This window comes from Rhodnius prolixus, unplaced genomic scaffold (genome assembly GCF_049639745.1).
Source record: "Rhodnius prolixus isolate KJV_2025 unplaced genomic scaffold, Rpr scaffold_2, whole genome shotgun sequence".
Taxonomy (NCBI): Eukaryota; Metazoa; Arthropoda; class Insecta; order Hemiptera; family Reduviidae; genus Rhodnius; species Rhodnius prolixus.
Window position 1 is genome coordinate 39,006,762 of NW_027411592.1, and position 27,368 is coordinate 39,034,129.

The 27,368-nt window shown below is 34.3% G+C and overlaps 1 protein-coding gene across 3 annotated transcripts in view; it reads right to left on the reverse strand.

Annotated features, from left to right (window-relative positions):
- The window catches only part of Egfr (epidermal growth factor receptor), a 380,956-nt gene that overhangs the window by 157,939 nt on the left and 195,649 nt on the right, over positions 1-27,368 (reverse strand). Inside the window, exon 1 of one of the 3 annotated variants that reach the window (XM_074119172.1) lies at positions 1,897-2,039. The exons of the other annotated variants lie outside the window; for them this stretch is intronic. The gene's annotated coding sequence lies outside the window, so the exon portion shown is untranslated. Of the gene's footprint in view, positions 1-1,896; positions 2,040-27,368 lie in introns of those variants that run through there. 3 annotated transcript variants of the gene reach the window in all.

Genomic DNA, 27,368 nt, shown 5'->3' on the forward strand with positions numbered 1-27,368 from the left:
TTGCTCACGCTTGACCAAAAACGAAATCGTGTGAAGTGTTGCAAGGATGGTTTGCAGCTGTTCCAGAAGAATCCGCAGGACTTTAAGCGTCGTTTCGTCACTGTGGATGAAATATAGATACATCACTACACTCCTGAGACCAAAGAACAATCTAAACAATGGGTTACCAAGGGGGAATCTGCGCCAAAAAAAGGCGAAGACCGTTCCTTCGGCCGGAAAGATTATGGCGACTGTCTTTTGGGATTCGCAAGGAATAATCCTCATCGACTATCTGGAAAAGGGTAAAACTATTACAGGTCCATATTATTCATCGTTATTGGACCGTTTGAAAACCGAGCTGCAAGAAAAACGCCCAAGATTGGCCCACAAAAAAGTCCTTTTCCATCACGACAACGCACCAGCTCACACCTCAGCAGTTGTGGTCGCAAAATTAATGGAAACAGGGTTCCAACTCGTTTCACATCCCCCCTATTCTCCAGACTTGGCTCCCTCGGACTACTATTTCTTCCCCAATATGAAGAAATGGCTGGCGGGAAAAAGATTTTATTCAAACGAGGAGGTGATTGCAGAAACGAATGGCTATTTTTCAGACTTGGACAAATCCTATTATTCGAAAGGGATCAACAAACTAGAGCAGCGTTGGACGAAGTGTATAAGCCTAAAAGGAGACTATGTTGAAAAATAAAAAAGGTTTACCCCAAAAAATTAAGTAGTTTTTATTTTTGCACGGACTTTACAAACGACCCTCGTACTTTGAAAATAAGTAATTTCGTTATTTTAAACTAAATAAATTCGAATGAGTGTAAATGGAACCTAGTTTAGTGTTCGTCAAGTGTTGTTTTTAAATGTAGTTTTAACTTTTTGAAAGGATTTTTTAGCGGATCGAATAGCAGATAACACTCTTAATTTTCTGATCGTAAAGAATTCTGTGTTCAAAATCCAAGATGGAGAAGACATTATAACAGTGCATTAGCCATGTGAAGCTGAGGCGAGTTATATTCTTTGAAGAATTTCAAAGTAAAAACGTTCAAGGGAAATTAGATATTATTAATAGATATAAATAATTCTTTATTTAAAGGAAAAATACCCTCACATATCTATAACAAGCAATAAATATAAGTCATTATTTGCAGAGATACTTTGGAATCGTTGGTGAAAAACCAAAGAAATGCCTATTCAGACCCCTCATAACAAAATACTTATTTTGTAGTACAAAACTTCCGATTGACTTTATTCGGAATTCTTTTAACAATCTGATCCAGACAAACCAATCAAAATGTGAAAGTATTACTGACTGAAATCAAGGGCTGTTAAATGTGATCTTACTTCATACTTGGGGTTCTTTAAACTGATTCCTCTAGAGAACTTGAAGAATCTTGTTACCCACTTTATCCTCTCTAGATGTACTAAGTTATTTTTTTTTCATTTTCTGTTTAGCTTCTTTTTTTTTTAAAAGCTAACTAATATACTTTTTTCCCGATTGCAGGTCTGTACCAATAATTTAAACAAAATGCGAACAAATAATAAAAATCAGGAAAAGTTATTATTAAGTAAAAAATTGTTTTCTTTTTATTTCTAAGTTCATTCTTCCAAAGAAAAGTTTAGGCTCCCAGGACAGCTTTTTTATTTTCATTTCTGTTAGGTCACTTTTTCTATTCATCGTGAGTGGAAGGACTACTTGTACAGCATTCGATATAAAAGGACCAACAGGATCATGAATTCTTTTCACCCGATTATCAGGTACATAGAATTTACTGACGAGTTCAAATATTCATTAACTGTCTAGTTAATTTTGTAAAAAAAAAAATAATGATTTCCTTATCATGCAACGTACAACAGTGCATTTACAATAAATTTAAAAAGTGCATACAATCAAAACAGTGTAAAAAAGCTCACCTTGTAGTGCATTGAATCCATCGTTGAGCAGTACTCCAATTTATCTCCGTCTTCTTAAAAGTTAGTGTGTATTTTTATCTGATTAATTTAATAATTTAAATAAAAACTAAAATGAAAAGATACAAATATAAACCACTCTTTAAAAAAATTTAAACTGGTAAAGTAAACAAAATGTGTACATCAAGAATTTTTAATTTAAACAAGTTAATGATATATATATATTAAAACTGCTTCAAGTAGTCTTCTTGCTATGCGATTCCTGCAACATTCTCAAGCAGAACCATTATTTGCAGGTGGGTATTACCCACCATCAACAATATCTGTCCAGCAGTCGTGTACGTAGGTAGAACTGTCTTTAAGTTGTAGGAAGAAATGGAATATTAACAAGCTAAACTCCTGTATGTCCACTTGAAAATGAAATTAAGGAAGTAGTCAAGAAAAAAAAAAATAATAATAACTTAGTTTAAAAAGTTCAGTTAGTGTACTTAATTAAGTCCTCCCCTATGTGTCACACCCAAATGGACTAAGCGAGGAAACAATGCTTCAAAAATATTTTAAAAAGTTTTCAGTCCTGTACGCAGTTCATTATAATTTACTTATTAACAAAAATCTTGAAAAAATATACAAATTATTTCGACTGATTAGGTGCTAGAAAGGTTATTATAACTTTTAACCTAAATCATTTTTTAACTCTTAGTTTTATTGCCATAGTTTATTTCATATTTCCCTGACGTTCTAGATTTATACTAAGGTTCATAAATGAGAGATTTCCTTCATTAAAATTGCCTTATACATTTCTAATATCACCTTAATTTTACCTAGCTGATACAGGTGACTGGGGAAAGCAGTAAATTGGTTTTTAGTATACCTTTCAGGACATAGAATTAAACTGCTGTATTCTACATAGCTGTATTTACATTCATTGTAATTCTGGCGTAAGAGAGGGGAGGTTTTGCCATTCTATACAGCGGAATTGAAACAATCCCTAGACGTGAACAAGAACATCCACAACAATTTTTATAACTATGATAAGTCTAAACCCAACTCGGTAAATAAGGCATACTTTTTGGAAAAGCTTAAGAATAAACCCAGTGCTTATGTCCACTATACGGATGGTTCTAATTCCGCGGACATTTTCACTGCAGAACTCGTCGGCATTAACCAAAGCTTACAGACTGCAAAGGCAACAAATAATGTAGAATCTGTAGTAATTTTGTCCGACAGTAAGAGCGCCCTGTTTAAACTAAAGCATCCAGGTCGAGATACCCCTTCTTTCATATTAGAAACGGTGAAACTGCTTCACAATTTATCCCTCACCAAGCCAATCCACCTAATATGGATAAAGGCCCACTCAGGGCTAAAAGGCAACGAAGTTGCTGATTCTGGGGCCAAAGAGGCGGTCACATCGACTAGCTGTCCAAAACTAAAAATATTATTAGCCAGCGATATAAAAAATAATTACAAAGTGAAATGTTATTCAACCTGGCAAGGTGAATACAAAATTCAGGCTCAGGGAAAAAGAAAATTTTACGCGGCAATTGAACCATTCATCCCCAAAAAGCCATGGTTCCATGGCTTTAGCGCGGAGAGAAGGTTTTATGGTACAATAACCCGGTTGAGACTAAATCACAATTACACCCCACATAATCTGGCAAGAATAGGCGTCAGCATCAACGGAACCTGTTCCTGCGATTCAGAATCGGATGCTAACGCCAATCATTTAATTCTGGCATGCCCACTATTCTCAAAAAACAGAGACAAATTATGGAAGGCAATTATAGCCTCAGACTGTACGCTCCCACCAAACTTAAATTCCATCTTAGCGACAAAGAACCCCATAGTATACATGGAACTATTCGAGTATATTAAATCAAATCAAATAACAATATAACTGTTTATAACGATAATATCCTCTGGCTAATTAGCAAGATCTAAAGGCCATAAAAAAAAAATTCTTGCGTAGAAATGATAAAGTTTATTAACTTTAGCGGCAATTTAAATAAAAGGAAATACAATTTTGCAACCAAGTAAACGGTAAGATATTTATTTAAAGAGAGAGTGCAATAAATATTCTTATCGAAAGGAAGTTATTACGAAATTGTAACACAATACAACAAAAAAAATAGAAAAATTATTTTTAATCTTTACAACTCGGTAGATAATTTATATGAACTACAATAATTGGTAAAGAATTGTGTATAAGAAGAAAACAAAAAACAAAAATTACAGAATATGTATACACATAATATATACACAAAAGTTTTAAGATATACATGAAAGAGATGAATGTTAGGTCGGAGAAGAGGTACATGTTAGCCGATGGCAGTCTACCGCGGCCAGGAGAATGATTGTGAGAGTCTGGCTGCAGACCCTCGGGCCGTTTCGCTGTCAGTTGTGAAATGGTCGAGGAGAAGGCCTTTAGGCGAGCATACATTCTAAACCATAGACCACAATCCACCGCCTTCGTACTACCCGACAGCATACAGAATAATTACCCCCAGAGAGAGAGAGAGAGAGAGAACTAAGTCTACTATCATACCTTCACTAGACGTTCTCTGGCTATAATTTTCAATTCTAGCTCACACACGTTTACTAGACGTTTAGTTACTCGAACGTTAGTTTAGAAAATATATATATATATATATATATATATATATATATATATAAATGTGTGTACATGTTATTTTTAGCGGTTAGATAAATCGGCTAGCAAGTGATGGCGAGAAGAATTACCGAGAAATTGGAGAATGTTGATATTAGTTTCATTGTTGAAAGTCGACCTGGGATCTCTAGTATAACTGCGAGTAGTGATGTCTAGTAGTGTCTCGGATCATATCAACGAATAAGTGCTACTTCGGCCTTTATAAGCACATGAGAAGTAAGTTTTTGGACAGGGAAACCAAGCTAAGAATTTATAAAACTCGTATTCGCCCTGTCCTGGTATATGCCTCTGAAACCTGGACAATTACGAAAGCAGATGAACAACGCCTTTTAGTATTCAAAAGGAAAATACTGCCTAAGATCTTCGGCCAAATACGTGAGAACACGACTTGGCGACGCAGAACAAACAGAGTACTGTAGGCTCTGATGAAAGAGCCGAATTTTATAGCGTTAATTAAGTTAATCAGGTTTAAATGGGCTGGACATGTCGCAAGAATGGCCGACGAAGAGATCCCGTACAAGCTTCTACAGTCCCTGACCGCAAAAGGAGAGTTGGGAGACCAAAGCTGAGGTGGTTTGACAGTTTGACGCAGGATGCCAAAATAAATACATAGAAGAAGAAGTTTTGGCACTTGTTGAAAGCAGGGAAATAACTCAACAATTAAGGATCAATTATTCCCCCCCCAAAAAAAATCCTATCAATTTTCAAAACAATAAATTCTCTATTCAATCAACTAAATTCTTTCTACTTTCTCTAATTTTACCACTAACAGGAGCTACTGTGATTGTACAGATCTAGATTTTGAAACTTTACCGGAACATCTTTTCCGAGGGCTCCTGATTCTAAAAGAAATGGTTTTGTGAGCAAATCTAAAAGATAAAGATCTGACAATAATCTTTTGGACAAAATCAGTCAAACAGGAATGCCGCCATTTTAATAAATCGATTTTTCAGTATTTTGCATTTTATAGTTAACTTCCCACAAAATTGGTTTGAATTTTGAGCGCTCACATCCAAACATACGATCTTTTTTTACGTATTATCAACCATTTATTTATTTGCAACTGAAAAATTTATGACAAGTCAATGTGAATCTAAAATAAAATGAAATTAATGACATTTGAAGAAGATACCCAATGGAATTAATCATGGCATTGGAATTAGTAAAGATGTGGCTACAAATCTCTGCAGTTGGCAAACATGTAGATCTCAGCAATTGCTAGCGAAATGCTTCTTAAGGTTGTTGTGGAAGAGAGGACGGTACTTCGCCAACTAATGGTTGCCAAGAAAATTTTGGGCGAAAAAATCGCGGTAAGAGAATACTGACGCGAGTATTCAGACATCTAATTATTTTAAGATAAAGTATAAACAATGAATTATTAATCACAAAAAGAAAAATTAATTGGTACAGAAAAGAATACCAAATCCAGGTAGCAACGAATGAATCAGACAAAAAAGCTGAAAAGAAAATTGAAAAATCAAAAACTACAAAATTGTTTTACCTAAAAAAATGTATTCTCAAGATTTTATTTACAAACTAAGTTCCATTTATACATAGACAACCGCAACAGAATGGCTCTTAGACAAGTAACGATCTGTACACATAAATAAAAAACGTAAAACATAAAGTAAATACATCAAACATTATTGTATCTGTAGATAGATGTTTAAACTGCCAACAGCTAGAAAATAAATCAAACATTTTGTAGGGCACCTCGAATATAAAACAGAAGAGTAGTTCGCTTCTTCAACCTGTCAATATGTTGAATAAATAGAATATACGCTAACGACCGGTATGATATGTTTGCAATGTATGAAAGGAGAAAAAGAAATAAGAAAAACACTTGATGGGCATCTGAACTGGCTAGAAGTACCTATAACATTTGGTAACACATTACTCATGGCAATTGAAAGTTACATTTTGCGAGCGTTATAATATCCAACTGAAAACAAGAAATTCTCACATTTTGCAAGCACTGCGGAATTATGAGCAGTCTATGTACATTAATTTTAGTTTTCATTAACTTGAAGACGTTACGAGGGCCTAATCCTAGTCTAGTGACTGTTGCTGAAAAGGTAGAGCTCCAAGTAAATGAGATAAAACCAAATATTTGCACTTTTGTGCGCCGGCTAGTCACCAACCAGACGTAGAATTAGGAGCATATAAGGTCGAGAGAGGGAATTCCTTCATATGTCTGGACACCCTAGATAACGATTTATCTCTGGAAATGAAAACGAAGGATGATACTGGCAAACAGGAACTAATCTGGGCTGAAGAGGCAAATGAGGAGCAAATTAATTTCAAGAAGGACTAAAAGTCACCCTCTATAAAAACACTAATCCGGTCAATGCTTGTGTGTACGGTTCTGAGGCCTCGGTAATGTCAAAAAAAAAATATAAAAAGATGATAGAAGTCTTTGCAATAAAAATTGCAAAGTCTGAGAGGGCACTGTTTGGAGGAGAAGAAATAATCAGGAATTTTATGATGGTACTTCTGAGGGAATGTACTTTCCCGTTTTAGAAGAAATGTCTTGATCGAATTTCCCAAATCATCATCGCATAATTTCTTTGTTCTGGAAGACTTTTTTGTAAATTTACGTGTGTTATATGAGCGATCTAACTGCTTCTTGAAGTAATTTAATAACAAAGTAATTTTCTAGCATAGTAACTGGGCTAGGATGTTCAATATACTTCAGAAACGAGTGAACGCCTGAAAAGAACAGCCATACCATTGCAGGCTAAAGCATGAGCCTGTTTGAAACTACAAGATCACAGACTGACATATCATTAAAAAAATACTACGATGTTTTTATTCTGACACATTATTCTTCTAAAAGAAAATAGTTCATCACTTTGCCAGTTTTTAGAGTGAGAGAGAAGTAGACCGGTTTTGATCTTCTAGAAGATTGTAAAACAAAACCGATTAAATTTTCGCCTTAAAGAAAAGTAAAATTAATTTTTAAACATTATTTTATTGTCAACTATAATTTTTGTTAAAATTTTAATCCGGATTATCATTTGATTCTGTACTAAAGTTGATTCTACACATAATTTAAAAAAAAAATAATAAAAGCTCCTCTGTCAATGCCGAGTCTTAAGAAGATGCCCCACCAGATCGGTTGTCCTCTTTTAACCCTGTTCGGATTCTAATCCTAAAGACCACATCACTTTGTCTTACTCCAGCCCATAACCGAATTTTAATCCATAATAAACAAGTAATCGTTGATATATGCACATCTTAATAAATAAAATAAAAAATTTATATATCGCAAAAAAAATTCTCTCTGTTCTTAGGTCGGCTTAAAATTGTTCCTGAATAGTATTTCTATGCAAAAAGTGCAAACTGAAAAACATGGCTTTGAATAGAATTAAGAGTTTTTGTAAATTCCCTTTGCGGATACTTGGAGATCAATTTATTATAATGAAAAATAAATTTTCTTTGGATTCATTAAAAAATAAAAAAGTTTTTGAGCAATAAAAGAGTAGATTCTACTAGATTATAAAATAAGATTTGCAACTAATTCTATGTTCGGTAGTGAAATGTAGCAAATAAAGTAACTGCCTTAATTTTATGGGGGGTTAAGCAACAAGTTTAAAAATATCGTTGGAACCTTTTCTCCCAAGTCCATAAAACCGTTTAACCGATTTATTCAGTTTCCTAGGCACTCCAGGATTCTAGAGGACGAATATACTGGATGAAACGGCACGAGCGAGAGGTTTGTTGGTTATAATGACTGCTAAAATCGTTATGCCTGTTATTATTCTATAGCGTCTAAGAAAGAAGGTGGATATGTAAAAAGCACCACTGTCGTCAAGCAAGGAAGACTCTTGGTCCTTCTAAGACGTTTCTGCTTAATTTTAGCCAACGTTACTTCTCTAAAGAGTGTCACCCATTTTGCAATAAATCGAACCACAACTTTATTCAAACTGCTGCATTAGTCCAGCATTCACATCTTCACATTCGAGTTTGGGCATGCGTCTATACTGATGAATCTGCCACGAAGGTATCGGTTTAAACAGGATCGGATTGACGGTGTATACTGCGCTTTTAAGTAAAAAGGAAACCCTTGCTGCAGTTCAGCGATTTCAATTAAGCAATAGCACCGATGTGTACCGCTGTCCAGATGATAATGCAGGAGAAACCCATTACAACGCGAAACAATATCAGGATAATATATAATTTAAAAAAAAGTCCCAGGCAAAAAACTGACTTCCATTTTTACAAAAATCTGACTCAAGCAACATGGAATTTCTTCATAAATATCTCTCTTACCCCCGCTATTAAAACAGTAAATGAATCTTTAGTTTTTATTCATCCAGATCTAAAATAAGGTATTTATAATTAAATAAAAATTGTAAAAAGATGGATACTGTCTAGAAATAACGAAACTTCATAGTGTGTATAGAGCCCCGCATTGATTGCCTCATAAGCGGCCCGGAACCGGTTTGTCTCAGGTACTCTCACTTCGGTTAAAAGGCATGCTTCAATCTCCCTCTCCAACATCTATTCAATTTTTTACTTATTTATATTCTGTTTTGCATTTTATGGAAAGAAATTGGATAATATTTATTTTAAATAATGAATTGATTATAATTATTTACAAACTTTAAACTGGATCTGGTCAATACAACTTATTTTTATAAAGTTGACGTTTTTAAACTTTGTTTTATTTATAGATCTGAAGGTGATGAAACCTACTTTTCCCTAACATTTTAGAAAACCACGGCCTTCGAAAATGACAGTGATAAAACACGGAAAGATAATTAATAAATCTCAAGTTAGAAAACTAACACGACTTTTTCTTACATATCTATTCTTAAAGTTCTAACTCATAACTATTCTTCAACTCTGAACTTTTGAGTCACACTTAATTACTTCAGAATCTAACCTTACTAGAATTATTTTCGTGAAATAAAAAAGGTTTTTAGGAAAAAGTTATTGATACAAGTGTTTGTAATCGATATACGAAGTTAAAATAAAATCATAGCAGCCGTTTTTGCTTGAAAATCCCAAAATACGGAAAAAAAAAATTCAGGAACTCCTGTAATAGTAGTCTGTAAGGTATGGGAATGCCTAGATAAATTCAACCAGCTGAGATTAACCACGCTAACATCACGACCAAGCTGTCGAAACGTTGAAAAAATGAGAATAAAACAATAAATAAACATTAAACTTTAAAAAACGATAGAATTTAAAAATCAAATTTAAACAAATGCTGCGTTAGTTTAAAGTACGAAGACAAAAACTTTTTAAGTGGAAGTCAGTTTTATCAACCAGGTGAATTCGAAAATGATTCGAAAAATGGAAGGGAATCCCAATACGTGTCAAAAAATTAAGAACTTTGCACGCTATGAAAATGAAAATTGACTCTTAAAGAGAAAAACTGACAAAGAGGAGTGAACGGTTATTATGATAAAACTATAGTTCTCTCTTTATTATTAGCACCACTAAGAAATTGTAGTGCTGCACGAGACCGAGACTTTATGCAAATCTCGCCTCGTCTCGTATGACAAGTGTCTCGTCTCGATCTCGGTCGCTGAAGTCTCGTCTTGGTCTCGTCGAGATATCTCGGATTTTCGTTTTTTTTTTTTTTTTTAAGTATCAAAAATGAAAAACAAAATGAATCCAACATCTGAGCCAATCAAAATGAATAAAAAAATGGTTTGTTATTAATCTTTTCAAAAAATGTTATTATTTTCTAATAATTATTTTTATTTATACATTGGTATTGATATAAACAAAAAAAAGTGTGTAAAAGAAGACAACTAAAGGGTGACCCAGTGAAAATGACCGCATTTATTTCTTTAATAACAACAAAAGTATTTTAGATATAAAATTAACAAAAAAATCTTTGAAAAGTAGAAACCTGGGAGATTATTTGTGGAATATTACATCCTTCAAATGATGACCGTTCTGGGCTTTACATTCTTCCAATCGTTTTACGAAGTTTTTGAATACTTTCTTCAGCATGGAAGCCGAAATTTTTGCGAATTCGGCTCTAATCCTCGATTTTAAATCCTCTAGATCACGGGGCTTGGTTTCATAAACACAACTTTTCAAATACCCCCACAGAAAAAAATCTGGAACCGTCAAATCTGGCGAGCGAGGCGGCCAAGCGAAATCTGAAGAACATGACAATAAACGAATTCCAAACGTTTCTTTCAACAACGCAAGTGTAAGAGCGGCGGTGTGACGAATTGCCCCGTCTTGCTGGAACCAGGTTCGATTCAAACGACGTTTGCGGCGGAGTTGAGGGATGAGGAACAAGTTTAACATCTCCCTGTACCTCTCTCCATTGACGGTTCCGTCGAAAAAATACGGTCCGATAATTCCCGACGACGCTACACCGGCCCATACTGTAACTCGTTGGCTATGTAACGGTTTTTCTGGAATGAATTGGGGATTACCACTTGCCCAGTACCGAAAGTTTTGTTTATTTACCGATCCAGAGAGTTCGAAATGAGCTTTATCGCTCATTAAAAGATTATTTAAATCAATCTCACCATCGTCCAATTTCTTTAACGTGTTTTCGGCGAAAAGTAATCTCTGTCGGTAATCAGTTTCTTTCAACTCTTGAGTGATCATCAACTTATATGGATGGTGGTTCAAGTCTGAGGTTAGAATTCGACGCACAGATTCCCTTGATAACTTTAAAGAAGCTGCGTGACGGCGAGCGGAACGAGTTGGACTAATTTTTATTGCTTGGCAAACTTTTCCGATGTTTTCCGGTGTACGAACTGTTCTTTTGGCACCTGGATGAATCTTATCAGTCGTCTTGCCACTTTCACGGAAGTTTTCAACCCACCTGAGGATCGATTTTCGCGTAGGAACAGATTCATTACTTTTAACTTTGAACTGTTTACGAAACGCTCTATGAACTTTCACAACCGATTTATCTCGAAAATACGCTTCTACACAAAATGCTCGTTCTTTTGCAGTGTAACGTTCCATGATTACTAAAATGTTGATAACAGGAATCTCCCAGGTCTCTACTAACCATAGAGCGCGCGTTCGTCCCTGTAGCAGTGTTACCACCACAGTTATTCAAAAAAGAAATGTGGTCATTTTCACTGGGTCACCCTGTACTTACCCTTCAATGCATCATATGTTACTATTACTGTTATATATCTTTATATAATTTCAAAAAGATGTTAAAAACGCGCCATATGAAAGACCCAAATAACATATCTGCCTGCTATAACAAGTCGATTCGTGAAATAAAAAATACACCTCCCAACAAACTTCCAGCATTCTAAAATATAATTCAAATAATACCAAAGTTCAAAGTAATAGATTATTAATAGTGAAATTTATTATATAAAAAATTATTAATAGTAATTCGAAGTCAAATAGATGTAGTACCGAGACCGAGACCGAGATTTGTCTTGATTCTCGTGCAGCATTAAAAAATTGTGGAAAATTTGTTAAACTGTTGATAAATAATTATTAACTACAGATTGGGGTTGGTATTTAATGGTCTGAAATTAGCGGAGTTTGATTAAAGATTTACTTTGCTTAATAAAAATAAGAAACCGGGTACTTGATTAAATTTGCAAAAACAAGTTTGACTCAAGATAAGATCATTTAATGTAAACAGGTTAATTTTTGTTTCCACTACAAATCGTGTACTCCATGGAGATTGTAAAGTTAAAAAGAGAAAAGGAAGGAACCTTTCCAATAAGTTTTTATTATTCTTTAATTCGTTCGAAATTGCAACGAAGCACCATGACAAAACAAGTTTTTAGAATGGTAAAGTAATATAGGAGAATTATTGCAGCTGGCTCGCAGAGTAATAGAAGAACTGTAGTGGAGGTAAAGCGAGAGAAGAGGTATAAAAAAGGCGACGACTTGATGAAGGCACCGCTAATTGCCTGAAAGGTCATTATCCATTGATTATAGGCTTTGTGCTCAATATTGCACACACTACCATTATTATAATATAAAAAATTAAACTCTTCCACAAATAATAATATTTCGTCACCTCCCCACATGCAAACCAACATCAATAATCAATTGCGCAAAATTAATTATATTTTGATCGCTAATAGTATTTACCCCCACTTATTTGATTTAATATAAAATATTTGATGTTCACTTGTTCGTTTTCCATCTGGATTTTTTTCAATTATGAGCCAAATTGGTTATAAAATTAATTCTTATTATCACTACAATGGTTAAAGAGAAAACAATATTCAGAAATGGCACTTCCGGGAAAAGCTTAACCAACCATTTCCCCCAAAAGTTTCCTTAAACAAATTTGTCTGAGAAAATTTTTAAAATAAAATGATGGTATACTAAATTGAAAGAAAACCTTGGTTCCATTTTTGAGAAAATCTTGAAAACGGTTTAGTGTAATGGTAATTCAGGTGGAGTGATTTTTACCAAAACCTCCTCTGCTGATACTTAGGTGAAATATTAAATTTTAACCTATTGATGTGTTTTTGGTTTTTGAGTTCCAGTGGAAGATTTTTAATTTGATTTGAGTGCGGTGGAGAGATTGTTAAATAATTCCGAATTCAAACATGATTTGTTTACCAAAGCTGGTCGATCTATTTATCATAGCATAGATAATGAATTGAGATTTGATTTAGGGGCTAACCATTATATCTCAGATGAGCATTCATTTAAGTTAATGAAAAATGTGTTTAGAGCTAGAGGACAACTGATGAATTTGAATTTTAGAATAGGGCGGACAAATGAGCAGCACCTGTGTTCTATGTGCAATAGAGCAGAAACTGAAGATGTCAACCATTATGTGGCTGTATGTCCCATAATGGTCGGATTTAGAATTGCGTGTTTTGGCAAGAGAGTGTTGGATAGGGCGGAATTTTTAGAATACCTGAACGGTAAGAATTGGGCTATTTTAAATAAATTCTGTACATCCGCTGGAAGATATAGACAGTTTCTCATGGAAAATTATAATTATTAATTTTGTATTATTTTTTAAAATTGCTCTTAAATTTCAGTTCGATATTTATAAAGGAAAAGTAGTCTCTCTTTGTTTATTTTAAATTTTGGTTATTGGTCGGGATGGAATTGTAATTATTAGTACAAAAGTGCAACTCAAGCAGACGGACGAGAAGTCCATGCTTAAATGTTAAAAATGTGAAACTTACTTTTATGTGTAAGCCAATAAACAACTTATTATTATTATTATTAATCTACTGCGAGCCCTTGGTTTTTGAGTTCCAGTGGATATTTATTCATAAATATTAGTAAAAACTACTTTTTAGAACCCAGGAATCGGATTTTTTTGGGAAAATCTCAAAAACAAATACCTGCACACGATTACAACGCCTCTTCCTACTAGAGAGTAAGAAAAAACACATAACCCCTACATATTACTTAAGAACAATAAATAGTAAATGATTTTGTGTTTAGGGTAGATAAAAATGAAGATCCACCAAAAAAAGTTTGAACAAATCCCAACTTTACAAGAAAGTTTACAGTACAATAACTCCACTGTAAACGCTCTACACAAGATTGTAGCAAAGAATCATTAGTCACGAAATTTATCTAGTCAAGTCAGGATAAAATAGACGAGAAACTTTAACCTCGTGCATAACTAGTCGATTGCATAAACGATCGAAGTGTTAGAAGGCAATTTCGCATTACCGTGTGCACAAGAAATATCCCTTCCTTCATTCCAACACAAATACCTCTGCTAATTCATGGAGTTCGTGATAATTTTTATGTATTACTATCTACTCGCACTAGAAAAATAATTATTTATTAAAATAAAATCTTCAACGAACGTGGATACATTTTTAAATAATATTCAAATTAACATTTATTGTATACGAGGGTCGTTTGAAAAGTCCGTGCAAAAATAAAAACTACTTAATTTTTGGGGGTAAACCTTTTTTATTTTTCAACATGGTCTCCTTTCAGGCTTATACACTTCGTCCAACGCTGCTCTAGTTTGTTGATCCCTTCCGAATAATAGGGTTTGTCAAAGTCTGAAAAATAGCCATTCGTTTCTGCAATCACCTCCTCGTTTGAATAAAATCTTTTTCCCGCCAGCCATTTCTTCATATTGGGGAGCAAATAGTAGTCCGAGGGAGCCAAGTCTGGAGAATAGGGGGGATGTGAAACGAGTTGGAACCCTATTTCCATTAATTTTGCGACCACAACTGCTGAGGTGTGAGCTGGTGCGTTGTCGTGATGGAAAAGGACTTTTTTGTGGGCCAATCGTGGGCGTTTTTCTTGCAGCTCGGTTTTCAAACGGTCCAATAACGATGAATAATATGCACCTGTAATAGTTTTACTCTTTTCCAGATAGTCGATGAGGATTATTCCTTGCGAATCCCAAAAGACAATCGCCATAATCTTTCCGGCCGAAGGAATGGTCTTCGCCTTTTTTGGCGCAGATTCCCCCTTGGTAACCCATTGTTTAGATTGTTCTTTGGTCTCAGGAGTGTAGTGATGTATCTATGTTTCATCCACAGTGACGAAACGACGCTTAAAGTCCCGCGGATTCTTCTGGAACAGCTGAAACCGTCCTTGCAACACTTCACACGATTTCGTTTTTGGTCAAGCGTGAGCAATCGCGGGCACCCATCTTGCGGATAGCTTTGTCATGTCCAAATGTTGATGCAAAATATTATGTACCCGTTCATTCGAGATGCCCACAGCACTAGCAATCTCACGCACCTTCACTCTTCTGTCATCCATCACCATATCATGGATTTTATCAATGATTTCTGGAGTAGTAACCTCAACAGGGCGTCCAGAACGTTCAGCGTCACTTGTGCCCATATGGCCACTCCGAAAATTTTGAAACCACTTATAAACTGTTCTAATCACCATAATGTTTATCAAGCTTCTCTTTAATCTCCTGAGGCGTTTTGCCTTTCATAAAGTAGTGTTTAATCAACACACGAAATTCTTTTTCGCCCATTTTTTGAAAATCACTCGACTTCCTCGATTCAAACGAATGCCAAACACAAAGAAATAGACCGATCTGGCTGAAACTTAGTGTGTGTTCTTCCAAGAGATGCTACTAACTAAACATAACCTCGATACGCGCCAGTAGTGCTATCTCTCTGACTTTGCACGGACTTTTCAAACGACCCTCGTAGTTAAAACAAATCAATCAATAATTCAATGTTTTGAGACAATAATTCCCTAACAAAGAGATTGGGTTTCTTTTCTAAACATGAAAGTAAAAGTAAAAAGGTTTTATTAAAACTAGAAATTTGAGATGAAGATATAAAAACTTATGATTTTGAATTTATTTATTTAAAAAAACCAAACCGTAAGAATGCGATGGGAAGGCTGACCATGATCACAGTGGCTTTTAGTTACTGGTTTCTGGCGCAAAAATTACGATCAAGTCTACACTGAGGCATCATTGAGATATTCAGCAATGATAATCTTCTATTTTTCCTCTCTTGAAATTAAGTTAGCACCGAACTTATCAATAAATTCAAATTATCATTAATTTTTTTATATTTATAAACAATAATTTTTCCAAAATTTATGTTTTAAATATTAAAAAAAAAAAACATTGGTTTTATTTCAGAAAATTAAAACAAAACACATCAGAAATCGTTTGGTAGAATCGCATTTCCGCTTTTGTCATTATCTCCAAAATGTTATTAAATCAATGTGAATAAAATCAATTTTTCATTAACGTGACACTTTTCAAATGTTTTAAATAAAAAGTGATAGGCCTTTATTTAGGAAATTTAAAGAAAATTGTTAGGGAGTTATTTTTGACAAAATTAAGGGGGAAAAAAATTGAAAAATCTTTCCCAAAGTCTTACTTCCGCATCTCAAACAGGCACCAGTGGAGCTATGTGCTGAAGTCAGAACTTTCTGCGCTCAAGTTATCCCGCTCAAACAAAATTTGAAACCATTTTCTTCCAGATAATTTCAGGTATACTATTTCTCTCTGAATTTTGCGTACATCCGGAATCAAAATGTTATGGAAAGTGGCTACAGGAGACCCAAAAAAAAAAAAAATATATATATAAATGCGTGAAATTTAAACCCAAACTTTAGTTTTGCTGGGCTCTGCTGGCGAATCGAAATAACATGCACAAACACACTAATAGGGATCAATTTTTAAAAAACCACTTTTTTGGAAACCACAGACATTTGAAAAACGTTTCTTTCCAGGAAACTTCAATTTTTCAAAATTGGAAACGATCTCATTTTTACTGTACTGGTCCGTAAAAATTGCCTTTTTATAGATTTTATCATTCAGGGCAAATAAAAAGTGTTAGATAAGTTTTTAATTAACACGTAACAGTTAGTATTCAAATATGAAATGTTGATGAAATCGATTTGCAATTAGAATTGACACAAGTGTTTATTGTTGTAACTACGTACAGAGGACGGAAACTGCGCAGTGATAGCAGCTCTTCTCCAAAACTACGAACAGACATACATTGTATGTAGACGCAGTTCTTTTTTGTCGGTTTGTCAGTTAACAGTATTGCAATTGCCACCACCATAGTACAAAAGAGTAAATCAATTAGAAAAAAATTAATCATTAAAGTTCAGTGTATGACAAAACCAAACTTAAATCTCCTTATTTTTTGTATTATTAAAAAATATAATGTCGATATTATGTTGCAAAAATCAAGTCAATTTTGTGTAAGTCCCTCAGTCGGTATGGGTATTTAAATAGACAAATATGATAAAAAAAAAAGTATTTTAGAAGTTCAATTTTATATGCAGAATACAAATTACTACTTAAAAGTGCATCAAAATAAAAATACAGATTATGTATATACGTATATAAAATCAACGTTAGATCTTCATTCCACTTTTTATTCTGCACATAAAATACTAAAATGCAAAATTTACCATTAAGAAGAAGGAAGCGAGAATTTTATAACACTCAACTATTTAAAATTCTGGAATTCTAAACATCCAGTCAAATAATTATTATTCCTTATAGAGTGTTGGATTGCTCTAAAATGAGGACTGTATTTACTAAGTGCTATTGAGCACTTTTACTGTTAAAAAAGATATCGACGCCTAAAACTATAAAATTAGAATAAATGGGTAACTGTAAGTCGGGCCGTGGAACGGGAAGGCGAAATGGGCGGCTATCCCCGGGCGCCAAAATCCGGATGGCGCTCAAACATTATGCCAAATCCAGTCTTAGTCCCTAGGTCGAAAACAATTTTCCTGAAAACCACATTTTAGCATCTGGCAAACCCAAAACGTGTGTTCCAGGTGGAAAGTGGATAATGGAAAACTTGACCCCAATCTACAAAGAATAACATCGACCATGGGTCTTCTCACAAAAAAAGGCTATTTGCATTTTTGAAGGAAATTCAATTTTACCATAAAATTTAGGATTAGGTTATTTAATAGTTAGGTTAGCTAATAGGTTAGTTTAACAAAAGGGGAGAGGAATATCGAGTACTCTCCCCTCTGGATGGACGAAGTATGAATGTATCAGTAGTCATGAATGTATTTATCAGCGTGAGTGTATTTATCAGCGAGAGTGTATTTATAAGCATAAATGTATTTATAAGCATGAATGTTTCAAATAAGAAGAATGTAGGTATAAATGAGTGTAAATATTGTACATATAGCTAGGCTTAGTATATTTTAAGGGGTGTAGGAATATTTATAAGAGTACTACACCCCACAGTTCAGAACTGATAGCTAGGATAGTTTAGGAAAGGATATAGATGCAAATAGCCTTTAGCTAGTAAATAAAATTGAGACAAGACGAATGAGTTGGGTAAGAAGAGGATGGCACTACTGGGTACCCGCACTCCCTCTTGTCGGCTGGACCGATAACCTATGAAGGGAAGTGTGGACCTAGGTCGGATTACCCGGGGCTCCGCCATGCCTCACTGGATGAGACATTGGTTGGACGCTAATCGGGTGGAGAGACATGTGCCATCCTAGTTCGAGAAAAGAACGCAGCTCTAGGGGCGCTAATGACCACAGTCGTCGATGCGCCGAAAAAAAAAAAAAAAAAAAAAATAACATCGACCTTCAACACTCGGAATTTTTCCATCCAGGATATTTCCAGAATGTGCCCAACTCTCTTAAACAACTGTTTTATATGATACGATAATTTTAATATAAATAATTTCCAAAATTACAATTAAAAGAACACAATAAATGTGCCAAATTAATGGTTTGCCTTCAGGCGCTAACCCTGGCTTAATATGGCCCTGATTGTGAGGCTAAGAAATATATTTAGTCTGGGGTTATTTGGGATAATAGAGAAATCATAATACGAAGCCTGGGGATAAAATTAATTAAAAATTCTCGCTCCCTTCTGTCAAAACAAACTAATTTAAAGAACTGGGTTTATTAATTAGACATTTATAGAAACGTGTATGTTCACGTCATTTATCAATCAAACTTTTAACTCGATAATTTAAATACGTAACAAAAACAGCATAAAAACCTCTCTTAACCGACAGACAAACTATTACGTATCTACTTGCTAAATCATTCCTTTCTCCTCAATTATATATACAATAATAAAAAGTAAGATATTATTATTAAAATAAGAACTTCTTTTTTTAAGAAGTTGCCATTTAGACTAAAAATAAAACAGAATAAAATATTCTTTCTACTTAATATAAGATTCTAGCTAATTTATTTTGCTCCCAGAACTTGTGTAGCAGAATAAACTTGGTAAAACTCAAAATACTGCCAAACATTAATTAATAAAGTTAGCCATTCTGAATTGGGATTATTTGGGTCTAAAAGCTTTCATAACAGTTTAACGAAATTCTAATTATTTTAAACTAAACTATTTCATTTAAATTATCGCTACAAAATTTAAAAAAAAATAAATAAATAAAAGATTCTAGAAATCGAAAGAAAACCGGGTCTCACAATGTCATCAATGTTGTTGACGCTTCTTAAATACGAATAAATAAAAGCTGTAAAATAAATGCCTGAATACGAAGTTTGGCTATTAAATAACGAGACTATTGCTGTATTTTAAATTTATACAAATTTAGTTATTATCACCTTCAATAAACACCCCTCCCCTAACCCTACAACGCTCCATGCGAATTTACCATTGTTCAAAACAATGCTGGAAGTCTTTTTCTGTGAGCTCCTGCATGACGCGTGCCGCTTTTTCTTTTACAGCTTCAACGGACTGTGAAATCGTGTTCCTTTTAATGCAGACTTTGACTTTGGGGAACAGATAAAAGTCACATGGGGCCAGGTCAGGCGAATAAGGCGGATGGCCTAAAACTGGGATGTTGTACTTGGCTAGAAACGTCTTGACAGACAATGCAGTGGGAGCCGACGCCGGTTGTCTTGATGGGGAACCCATGACTTGTTCTTCCACAAATTGGGTCGTTTTTTGCTAACTCTTTCACGGAGATGAGCAAGCACCTCACGGTAGTAATGTTGATTAATTATAATCGATATTTTCATCCGTTTTGGACGTGGAAGGGCGACCCGGGTGGTCATCATCTCCGACGTCTTCACGGCCATCTTGGAAACGCTTGAACCACTCAAAAACTTTCGCACGTGATTAACATTCATCGCCATAAACTTCTTTTAATAAAAGATAAGTTTTAGTAGCGGTTTTACCAAGTTTCATGTGAAATTTCACGTTAATTCATTGCTCTACTAAATGTGTAGTATCATGTTTTCGGCAAAACGAAACTAACACCTCTTACAAAAACGACGGTTCCGGTCAGACAGATTTCTCTACAAACACGTGAGACGCTGCAATCGAAAGAGAAGTCTTTACGCTGCACAGCTGTCGGTCGTTGGGATTTGGCACGTGCATAGTTCTTTTGTAGCAGCATCAGTCTCGTTATTTAATAGCCACACCTCGTATCTTCATAATTTGTGCGCAATTAGTAAATAAGTTAAATTTAACATTAATTTAATAAATTAAATATCTTTTTTCCATGGAGTAAAGAGTAACCGGTAGTAATTTAGTCTGAGGTTAAAAGAGGTTTTGATATGTTCTCCATTACTTTGTTTCTCGCAGCTTTAACAATGCTAAAATAATGGGTAAAAAAAAAAAATATATTATGTTCAGATTTTGTGAAATAATTCAACTTTTCGGTGTTTCTAAGCTTTTTGAACTATTTTTATATCACTCTATGAAAAACTTTAGCAACAATAGATAAACAATAATTCTCCTGGTTATACCTCAATAGAACGATTTCTAGAACAGGAAGTTAAATTCATACGGCATCGAAGTATGGGGATCGACTAAGCGTTCCAATTCACTACGCCTCCAGGCATTTCAGTCAAAAGTACTTCGAAAACTACTTAACGCTCCGTTCTATGTATCTAACCTCACTATCCAAAATTCCTTTTATTACAGATCTTGCTAACACTCGTTTCTTCAAATTTCATTCCTCTAAGCAGCTCATCCTAACCCTCTCATAGAACACCTATCTTCCTCCCACATTACCAGGTAATCCTCTAAGGAGATTGAAGAGAAGATGGCCTCGTGATCTTCTCTTATCGTGAGAGCAAAGCACGTTACTGGAGTGGCACCACTGGGTGCCTTCTCCACTCATGATTTTCTTTTATTTCTTTTCTCTTTCACCATATTTGCTTGTTGCAACAACTGCTGCAGTGGTGCAATTGCAATAAAAGATTTAAAAAATAATATAAAAAAGGAAGTTAAATAAATAGTTAAATCTAGAAAGGCACTCTAGTAAATTTTTCCGTTTTTAATAGTTTTCAAAAGTTGTAATACCCATTTCTAAAAAACACAAAAAGATGTGTGCATTTTTTTGAAAGAAGCTTTGAGACTTTTTATTCCATCTACGAAACTTTATATGTCTGGGTATAAATATCAAACCCATGTTTAGAAGAATCACGTTTAACTTTTATTTTCAAATTTTTATGACGGATAACCACTAATTTATTGGATATTTAGATTGCCAATGGTAACTAAATACAACGAGAAAAAAACAGATAATATGGATTTAAAAAAAAAAAAAAAAAAATATCAATGAAATATTCAATAAGTCTGTGCATATTTTTAAGACTTAAATATAGATTAAACTGATCTTTTAAAAAAAAAAATAGATTTTTTTATTAACCATAAACTCGATAAACAATAAATTGAATTATTTCACAAGAATAATATGAGAGAAAATGCATCTTTACAATCTACAAAGTATTCTTATAATAAATGAAAAGTTTAAATGGATTTCCTGTAAATCAATTTTAAATATTTTATAACCAAGTAGTACGAGCGAGCCATTTCTTATTTTAATGCCTACTTAATTAAAGAAAGCTAAAAGATTTTGGATTACACTGTTGGTATGATCTTTTTTACCTGGCTTTAAATAATAGCTATTCGTTTGTCCTCCTACATTACCTGATCTTTTTTAGAAATCTCTCTCTCTTGGTATATAATCCCATGTTCCGTACCTGAAACAAAACGGTTCCATGAACAACGTGAAGTACAGTCCATCATAAAAATATTAAAAAAAAAAAAGAAGAAGGAAAACTATAGCGTTGTGTTGTGTAACTATATGTATATTCTCCAGCAACTAGTGCACAGGTACAGTCTCAACTGGCAACATGGCTTAACTTCTGGTTCTAGTATCTCAGTGTACTGCTAGCATACATACGAGCACATCTTCGCGCGCCTCCATGTGAAATGTAAAGGTCAACAGCACTCATGTTCGTGGGTACATGCGTAACTTGTCTTATTTTATGTTTTTGTAAGGAATATATTATAGTAATTTTTATTTTTTAATTAATTCAAATTCAACCTATTTTACTTCCATAATGACTTTAATACTTTTTGTTTATGGAACAGTATTCAAAACAAATCAATGCATCTTGATAAGCGTAGAAGTAATGAAGATCTGACTTTAAAACAGAAAATAATCTAAAATATAGTTTAGCTTAAAAAAATAAAAATAAGGCTTAGTGCGATGCAAGAAGAAGGCTTGCATAATAAATACTGAAAGTATTAAATATCAAATATCATACTTAAGCTTTCACGATTATTGCTTAACTAAAAAGGTTTTTAGAGGCATATACGAGGGTCGTTTGAAAAGTCCGTGCAAAAATAAAAACTACTTAATTTTTTGGGGTAAACCTTTTTTATTTTTCAACATAGTCTCCTTTTATGCTTATACACTTCGTCCAACGCTGCTCTAGTTTGTTGATCCCTTTCGAATAATAGGATTTGTCCAAGTCTGAAAAATAGCCATTCGTTTCTGCAATCACCTCCTCGTTTGAATAAAATCTTTTTCCCGCCAGCCATTTCCTCATATTGGGGAACAAATAGTAGTCCGAGGGAGCCAAGTCTGGAGAATAGGGGGGATGTGAAACGAGTTGGAACCCTATTTCCATTAATTTTGCGACCACAACTGCTGAGGTGTGAGCTGGTGCGTTGTCGTGATGGAAAAGGACTTTTTTGTGGGCCAATCGTGGGCGTTTTTCTTGCAGCTCGGTTTTCAAACGGTCCAATAACGATGAATAATATGGACCTGTAATAGTTTTACCCTTTTCCAGATAGTCGATGAGGATTATTCCTTGCGAATCCCAAAAGACAATCGCCATAATCTTTCCGGCCGAAGGAACGGTCTTCGCCTTTTTTGGCGCAGATTCCCCCTTGGTAACCCATTGTTTAGATTGTTCTTTGGTCTCAGGAGTGTAGTGATGTATCCATGTTTCATCCACAGTGACGAAACGACGCTCAAAGTCCTGCGGATTCTTCTGGAACAGCTGCAAACCGTCCTTGCAACACTTCACACGATTTCGTTTTTGGTCAAGCGTGAGCAATCGCGGCACCCATCTTGCGGATAGCTTTGTCATGTCCAAATGTTGATGCAAAATATTATGTACCCGTTCATTCGAGATGCCCACAGCACTAGCAATCTCACGCACCTTCACTCTTCTGTCATCCATCACCATATCATGGATTTTATCAATGATTTCTGAAGTAGTAACCTCAACAGGGCGTCCAGAACGTTCAGCGTCACTTGTGCCCATATGGCCACTCCGAAAATTTTGAAACCACTTATAAACTGTTCTAATCGAAGTTGCAGATTCACCATAATGTTTATCAAGCTTCTCTTTAGTCTCCTGAGGCGTTTTGCCTTTCATAAAGTAGTGTTTAATCAACACACGAAATTCCTTTTCGTCCATTTTTTGAAAATCACTCGACTTCCTCGATTCAAACGAATGCCAAACACAAAGAAATAGACCGATCTGGCTGAAACTTGGTGTGTGTTCTTCCAAGAGATGCTACTAACTAAACATAACCTCGATACGCGCCAGTAGTGCTATCTCTTTGACTTTGCACGGACTTTTCAAACGACCCTCGTACAGGGTGTTCATTTTAAGTCGGCTCAAATGCATTTCATGCTTAAACGGCTAATCTGAGCAAAAAATGGTAGAGGAAAAATTTGTTGCCCGTCACATCTAGTTTCAGAATATGTGACTTGATTTTAGATTCCTGTCCGCGTACGCGGCTGACGCGCGACTAAAAGTGAGGGTTCGCAGTTGACCCCGATTTTCATATACACACTTTTATAGAGTATAAAAAGTTATGAAAGAAACCGGAAACCGCAATTCGATATCCTTAAAATTAAAGGTGTTAGGCTATTTCAAAATCTGGTATTTTTAATCATATTTTAATTTTTTAACTTGTTATCAAAGAAAAAGAAAAGCACACGATAGATCATTTTTATGTATTTTTTCATCCCCTTTCTACTAAAAATATTGCCAAGGCAGTAAAGCTAGTATTTTTCTTAATATCGGGAAATAAGTCGTTTTGCGAGAGGTTTTTCTAAGAAAAATCAAATGTTAAGAGCTTTAGATGTACTCAAGCATACACAAAATGGCTAAAAATTAATTTTACATCTGCTACAAACAAGAAGGTTTAATAATAATTCGGTAATTTTGGGAGAGTTGCGTTTAATTACCAAAAAAATTGGAAACCTCCTGCCACATATTTAAGTGATCAATATCTTTCATATAAAGGATCAAACTTATGCCTTAATCTATATATATATATATACATTTAAACCAATTTGCAGATTTGTCAGTGTAACCAGATTTTTAACTGCAGGATTGCATACAAAATCTTGTCTCAATACAGATGTTCATAAGAAGAAGCTGGACATCTTGCCACCAATCTGTGAAGGAGAGTGTTGCCGATAAAATGTATCTTCTAGCTTCCAGCAAATATTACGTAAGAAACCATAAGATTCTAAATAAGTGATAAGAATAATTATCTCAAATAAAAACGAAGGAAATTCTAGTAAGACAGAGATAGAAAATAAAATTTACAATGAGTTCCAGACAATATTACACCAGAATAAAAGTAAAGTTCAATTAGCTGGAGAAGATTGCTTTTATAGAGGGTAATAAAACGTTACGATTAATATAACTACGAAAATAAGTGAACTTAAAATTGTAATATAAACTAAATTGCTTTAATAGAAAGATTTTTTAAAAGAAAGAAACCTATTATTGTTGGGATATAACGCCGCCATTAATAATTATAGTAATAATTATTATTATTATTGAAATTGATATACGCACAAGTTAAGCCTTGACACACATGAATTATTTTGAGATTTACCTTATGATCTTACTGTAATCTAAGCAAAGCGAATTTGTAATCAAACTCTATGCATCTGTATATTTAGATTTATTTAAAGAAATAACGAACTTCAGATGTTCGATTCAATTCCTATTAATATTTGATGATACAGTTATGGACTCCGTGATTTCTTAGATCTGTTCTTCAATTGCAATATTAATCCCCAAGCTTTTTCCAGTGCACTGCCGGCCTCCGTACAGTGTTCTCTTGTTACAGACTTCACCGGTCTATCACCAGATAGTGGTGAGCTGTAAGAAGCTCCTGGGAAGAAAAAAAAATTTAGGAGTCAGCAGCTGGATTCGAACCCGGGATTTTCGTGTGAATATCCAATACGCTAACCACCAACAAAAAAAGAAAAAACATATAATTTTATTCATTGTGTTTTGTAAAACACAGTATTTTTTTGAAAAATCTTAAGAAATGTTTTAAAAAATAAGTTTTCAAGGAATGATAAGCAGAGATAGAAGCCTGGATTTAGGGTGAGAAAGTGTTACATTCCAGATGGAATCTGGGACACTTCGCCCGTTATTCATATTCTGAAGGTCTGACTACAACTTCTTCCTCGAGTGTTCACACATATATTTTTCTAACAAACATTATTATTGAATAATAATAATAATAATAATAATGATAATAATAAATAATAATATGATAATAATAATTATTATAATAATAATTATAATAATAATAATATGATAATGATAAGGGAGGGAAGGGATTAGCTATGAGGTTAGCATACTGGACTCCCACGCGGAGGTCCCGGGTTCGAATCCAGCAGCTGACCCTTAGATTTTCTCTTCCTAGGAGCTTCTTACAGCTCACTGTCCGGTGATGGACAGTGTTGTCTGTAACGAGAGAACACTGTCCGGAGGCCGGCAGTGCACTGGAAAAAGCTCCGGGCGCTAATAACCTCAGATGTTGATGCGCCAAAAAAAAAAAAAAATAAGGGAAGGCTAGGATGTGCAGGAAAATTAGTTCAAAGTACTGCACATCCAGCTACTAGTAGAGTAAATAGCCTCCTCGGATTAAGTATAAAATAAAGCGAAGCAAACAGTGAATGTAGAAGTTAATAAATTAACCCAGTAATACTTATAGTTTTGCCTACAATGTACAATAGAAAACAATTAAAATTATTAATTCAGAACTAGATATTTATTACAAAAGTTAGTTGATTTAAGGGATGACACAATCATATTCCACACTCCCCCTCATTAGACCAGGTCGATGAAATAAGAGGGCATGTGTGGAGACGACACTCTTGTAGACCCAGGCTCTACCCTATCTTGTTAAGCAAGGTGTAGCGTTTGGAAGCTATGGGTCTGCACACGTGTCCGGTGATGGACAGTGTTGACTGTAACGAGTGCACTGAAAAAAGCTCCGGGCGCCAATAACCTTAGATGTTGACGCGCCTTAAATAATAAAAAAAAATAGGTATAATAATAATAATAATAAAATCCATTCTGGAAGGTAACATTTCCTGACGACAATTTTCTGCCTGTTAGGATTTATCTCACTTTTTGCTGAATATAATTTTCATACAAATTAAACCTTTTGTAATATTAAAATAATTTTTTCGGTAAACATATTAAAAAAAAAAAAAATTATACTCCTTGTGTGAAACATTCAATATGAATTAAGTAGTAACATTTTTTAAACGAAAGGAATCACTAAACCATAAAATCTTTATTCAATAAAATGGCCTCTCAACCAATTTTCTCCAAATTTGGAATTATAAATTCTGTAAATTTATTCAAGTATGTAGGTGTATGTAGTGTAATCAGGGGAGCTCAAAAAATGTTTTTCGTGAATTTGAGATGATTGCCACAGTTGCTTTCCAGAAGTTCAGTAAAATTAATACGAAATTACGAATATTGTAGCAACCAAACTTGTTACTTTCTTAACCAGTACAGACTACTGCTTCTGGATTCCAAATTAGGAATACATTATTATACATAATGAGTTTTATATACTATATATATATATATTCAGTAAACAACTAGTTTTGTTACCTCTCGTAAAGTTTCTGTTTAGCAAAAAAGAAGATATTCCTAGGGAATATATAAATGCCAGGTAGAAGTTAGCTGGCGGTAGATGAGCATTCCATTAAATTTCACATAAAAAATAAAATAAAACGTAAATAAATAACCCATCTGTCAGATTTGCACCTAATGATCAAAATTTATTATATCTTATTTTTTCTCTGAAACCTTCCTTTTTCCTGCAATGCTTACTAAATATATATAAATATACGGCTACGGG